This window comes from Malaclemys terrapin, chromosome 5 (assembly GCF_027887155.1).
Source record: "Malaclemys terrapin pileata isolate rMalTer1 chromosome 5, rMalTer1.hap1, whole genome shotgun sequence".
NCBI lineage: Eukaryota > Metazoa > Chordata > Testudines > Emydidae > Malaclemys > Malaclemys terrapin.
Genome location: NC_071509.1, coordinates 47972669 through 47978668, shown reverse-complemented (window position 1 = coordinate 47978668; position 6000 = coordinate 47972669).

Sequence of the window (6000 nt, the reverse complement as noted above, 5' to 3'; positions counted from 1 at the left end):
CACTCTGATGCCTGGGGCATGTCTGCAGCGCACGGAGTCGTGCTAGCCAGAGTGCAGCCGCCACCTGCCCAGAGGCTCGCCAGCGCGGCCGGGGGAGGGAGCCATAAGCCGCCAAGTAACTGGCACCAAAAGTTTGTTCCCTGTTTTTTTTTGTTTTCTTGCTTTGCTGCTACAGCTGCCCTCTTTTTTTTTCTCGCCATCCTGCTCCTCCTGCCTTGGACAAAACTTCCTTAATGGTCGTAAGTTGAAACTGGAAGCTGAACACAAGTACAGTGGAACCCCGCTATAACGTGACCCCACATTTACCGAGATTGAATTTTTTGGACCCCAATTATCGCATTATAGCGGGGTTCCACTGTATTATGGGAAATGCCTTTGGATCAACCAATTGTTATTGAGGCAGAATATAGGTTAGCAGCTGTCAAGGCTATTGCGGAAATAAAATGGTCTGAACGGCCAACAGAAATAATGGAGATAGAGAAGACGTGTAAGGAAGTCTGGACTACTAATAAATCCAAATGTGGAAAAATAGAAGCAGAAGTATTGATCACTGTACCAGATCCCTCATCTCAAGGAAGCAGAACCCAGTTTAATGAAGGCTATTCAAGGGCTTTTAGATCAGGGAGTTATAGTAGAACAACGAAACACAAATAATGCTGCTATTTGGCCAGTTTTAAAGGCAGATGGTAAAACCTGGAGGTTAACGATCAGTCTTAGGCCTCTTAATAAAGTGAGTCCAATGACTGCTCCAGTAGTAGCAAAATATCTGGAAGTAATTGCTTCCATTATGGGAGGAGCACAGTGGTTCACTGTTCTGGATTTAGCCACTGCATTCTTTGCAATTCCTCTGCTTCCGGACTTCTGGTACAAGTTTGCCTTTACTGTTTCACTAGAACTCCCCAAGGATTTCATAATAGTCCTGCTATTTGCCATATGCATGTAACAAGATGTAGGATAACATGACTAATAAGGACAATATCATATCGTATGTAGATGATATCCTTATCAGCATAAAAACTGGAAGAGAGTTTAGAAATATTAGACAAAGTGTTACAAAAAATAAAAGGAACAGGGTTTAAAGTCAGTCCAGAAAAAGCTCAGATATGTCAGCAGCAAGTGAACTACCTGGGAGTGATACTAGGACAGGAAGGATGATCACCAGACAAACGAAGGGTAGAATTATTACAAAAGTTACCGGCTCCAACAGATGTATCTGCTTTAAGGTAATTTTTAGGGATGGCTAATTTTTCAAGAGAATTTATAGAGAATTATGCAGACAAAACTAGCCCATTATATCAGTTGTTAAGGAAAAGTAACAAATGGGAAACAAACATAAGTATTGGATGTTATCAATTCTGTCACCGATTTGCACTAATGGAAAGGGGACACAAGGACTATGGAATTGTTGGGATGGGCGTTTTGGGAGATTTGCGAGGGGCTATTGATTTTAATGAGAGAGTTATTTGGGAGGTGTGGAATGAAAGTCTCTTTTGTTTTGTATTTAAGGAAATGGATATCACTGTTAAAATTATTTTAGTGACAATAATAGTATAGGATATAGTCAAGATAAGTGTGTGGGATTATTAAGGTAGTAGAGTATAGTTAGACTAATATGAATAGATAAGATATATTAGAGAAGATAAGTAGTTATTAGACCAAATAGATAGAATTAGAAGAAAGTAGTTGGGGAAAATAATTTAATATTATAAAGATAAGTTTAGGAGAAAGATGTGTTTAAAAGTGTTATTGTTAAAGAAAAATATATATACAATAAATTTATTTTTCTAAGAAGTAGAAAGGAAAGGGTCTCGCTCATTTTTTTTTATTTTTCAGAAACTAGGTGATAGAAGATGAAGTTCTATTCATCTTGGCTCCTTTGGACATTTGTGTCTATGGGATTCTGCTATGGTGGTGCAAATTCAGACAAGACACCCACAATCCGATGGGCTGAATCCCATCCTGACAATAAAGCCTTTGCCAGTGATATTTAGGAATGTGTTTTTACAATCCCAAAGATAGAGAAAAACCCAAGGGCAGTAAAAGTAGTAATGGGACTGGTCAGAATTATAGAATTCATGGTACAAAATCATATGGGTAGGGTACTTATTACTGATGATGCCCACAAATATGATATTTTAGTCTACGCTCAAGGGAAAGAAGTATTGATGTGGTAGAGGTCTTGTGAGAAATCACCACAACTTTCAAATTGTCTGTGGAAATCCAATGAAGGGATAGGAATTATTTGTGGTAGAGTAGTAAGGATTGGCCGATGGCTGTGTATATTAATGGAGGGATTAAATATAATTGCACGCTCACCAAATCTTTTAATGAGAATAGTAAACCATCACCCCAAGCATTTCTCGCAGATGTAAAAATGACGATACAATGGATCAGACGCAAAACAACTACTGTCAACAGTATTCAAGGGTGTGCATTTACAATTCTAAAGAACAATAAGTCTAGAGCAATAACAATTATAATGGGGCCCATAAAAGCAGTAGAGCAGAATTGAGATGATAAGAAACTTCCTAGTTATTATGATGCTCAGAAGTGATCTATTACATATGCCTCTCAAGGATGAGGACACTTAATAACTCATCCTGATTATCGTACTTCGCCAAAACCATCAAACTGTGATTGGGATGCTACTGATAACACGGGTAGAATATATGGAAGAGTAATAAGAGCTGGACAATGTCAATGTGTAGTGACAGATGGACCTACAACAATTGCACATTCATCTAATATTACAATATATCCAGACCAAAATTATTTATGTGCTATTGTGGCTTAGTATGTCCCTAAGTGGAATATAAAAAGTAGAAGAACGATACTTATACAACAGGATCACAACATTATTAATCAAACAGAAACTAAATTTCAGATTATCGATCCATGACGAGGGACTAGTAAAATAGATATTCTATGCAAATGGCGACTTGAAGTTATATACAAAAGCCAGTTGAAGCTACAAGTGCCTTGGTATGCACATATAATAAAAAGAGGTGGGTGCAAGGAAGGAAGTTCAGGTCAAATCTTATTTCACTATTGGTGTGAAGGTAATGTAAATATAACCAGAAAGTGAGAAAGTGGAATATGGAAAATTATTGGTCCTCACTTTAGTTATCCTTTTACTATCTCATGGATATCTACACCTGAGTCAACTGATATTGGTCCATATGTAGTAAAAGAACGCACCAAGAAATAACCAATAATAAATCCCACCTACTCCCTAATGTAAGAAATGGATATTTCGCATCAAAATCCGCAATGTAAAAAAATATGTTAGAACTTTATTTCAAGGATGGAAAAGGTGGATGGAAACCCTACTTTTGTGGAAAAGTTTGATGGATACAATATTAGGAGGAACAGGTACAGGATTAGAAATATTAAGTAGTATAGATGAAGAAGTGTTGGCTAATAAATTAAACTCAGTGGGACAATATTTGGGAGCAATATCTAAACCAGGGGTCGGCAACCTCTGGCACGCAGCTTGCCAGGGTAAGCACCCTGGTGGGCCAGGCCAGTTTGTTTACCTGCCACGTCCGCATGTTTGGCCAATCGCGGCTCCCACTGGCCGCAGTTCACTGCTCCAGGCCAATAGGGGCTGCGGGAAGCGGCGCGGGCCAAGGGATGTGCTGGCTGCGGCTTCTTGCAGCCCCCATTGGCCTGGAGCGGGGAACTGTGGCCAGTGGGAGCCGCGATCGGCTGAACCTGTGGACATGGCAGGTAAACAAACTGGTTCGGCCCGCCAGGGTGTTTACCCTGGCGAGCCACGTGCCAGAGGTTGCCGACCCCTGGTCTAAACCTTTAACATCTTTGAAGGATAAATGTATTAGCCATCATCTTATTGCAACTTTGGTTCCTGGTTGGGAAAAGTTAGAAAGAGCAAATCATTTGACCATCTTAAATGCAGTAGAGGTATTACAAAGCAATGTATCTCTAGCATTGGCATGTATATAATATAAGCACAACCTCCATTCAGCTTTTTATACATATACGTTCGGATAGCCGTTTTGCCACAGTCACCGCTGAATTTTGCTCACTGATTTCTGTAATACAACTAACAGCTTGGGAGAGGTTGGTAACTTTAGGCCACAGCCCTTCTAAAGGATTTCTGGTCAGACAGTTGGGGAACACTCCCATTTAACAGGACATTGGTGGACATCCTGTGACACTGAAGGTAATGTGTAAAAGCACAATTAGCTGGCCATATAATAAAATTTACAGTGTCACATTTCAGTCTGCACAGAAACATGAGCATAGGTAATATAAACTATGCCAAATTCAGGTTACTGTCACTTTAGTCTGTACAATTTAAAATAGCGGATTTATTTTGCATGTGGTGGGGTAGATCATACATCAAAAACAAAAAAATGCTAAAGTGTGACAAGAGATTTTGCCTCAGTTCAGTAAGCCCAAAATGCCTTACCAAGCTCTAAATTGGAAAATATGCAGAAAAACCTCAGAAGGGGTTGAAATTCGCTGAAATTATAATGGGTTTAATTGAACACAAATGGAGTGGTGATAGTGTTAGGACCCTTTAACATGCTTAGAACAGTAATTAGTTTTAAGAGCAAGGCTTTAATTAAATAAAAAATAATAATACTGTATTTTCTGGCGTATAAGACTACTTTTTAACCCAGGAAAATCTTCTCAAAAGTCGGGGGTCGTCTTATACGCCGGGTGTCGTCTTATAGGGCGGGTGCTGAAACTTCCGAACCGGACTGGAGAATCTGCGGTCGCCGCATATGGTGGGGGGAGCTCAAAAACGGCCGCGGCCGCATCCCCACCCGATGACGAGGTGAGGGGGCGCCTCACCGGGAAGGTGTAAGTGAAGGGCGGAGCAAGCTGCAGGCGTCCGGGACGCCCGGGGTATGGAAAAAAGACATAGAGCGGCGCTGTGCCCAGAAAAACACGCCTCTTTCACCCGTCTGGCCCGCCCTTGTATCCTATTACCGTACCTCCTTCTCTGCCTCTCAGATCTCGCTCCTGAGGACTGCAGTGAAGCGGCGCAGGCGCGCATGTGCGAGATCTGAGAGGCAGAGAAGGAGGTACTAGGATACAAGGGCGGGCCAGACGGGTGAAAGAGGCGTGTTTGCGCTACCGCTCTGATAGTCTTGGAGACAGGGAGGGCTGGGCAGGCAGGGAGAGCTGACCAATCCAAGCAGGCTTTGTATACAACAACCAGCCAATCGCCGGTAAGGTACATCGCTTGCCGTGATTGGCTGGTTGTTGTATACTGGGTACCACATACAGTACAGCACCAGTATCTGTACCTGTTCATACAGTATAGCACCAGTACATACAGTACAGTATACAAATGTCCAACAGTCAAAACCCCATCACGGCTCCACCAGCAAGAAGAAAGAAATATGAAGCCAGTTTCAAACTTAAAGTTGTAAACTTTGCCATGGAACATAATAACTGCGCTGCTGCAAGACAATATGGAGTAACAGAAAAGATGGTTCGGGACTGGAAAGCAAATGAAAAAGCATTAAAGAGTATGCCAAGGGGTAAGTGTGCATTAAGAAGAGGCATTCCACATTGGCCAGAACTCGAAAAACATGTAGCAGACATGGTGAATGAGCATCGCCAAAACGGTTATGTAGTGACACGAAATAAAATACATTTGTTTGCACTTCAGTGGGCCAAATCTAACCCAGATCACAGCAACAGATTTAAGGCCACTGTATCCTGGTGTACTAGATTCATGGGAAGGCATACTGAGTACTGAGGGGTACTGAGACAAAGGATGAAAATTGCCCCAAAATTACCTGCAGATCTTGATAGCAAAGTAAATAGTTTCCATCGATACGTAATACAACAGCGCACTAAACATGGCTATGCGTTAAGTAGTATTGGAAATATGGATGAAACTCCAATGAATTTTGATATGGTTAGAAATAAAACTGTCCATCAAACAGGTGAAAAAACAATTTTAATTAAAACAACAGGACATGAGAAGTCCAGTTTTACAGTGGTACTAGGATGCACAGC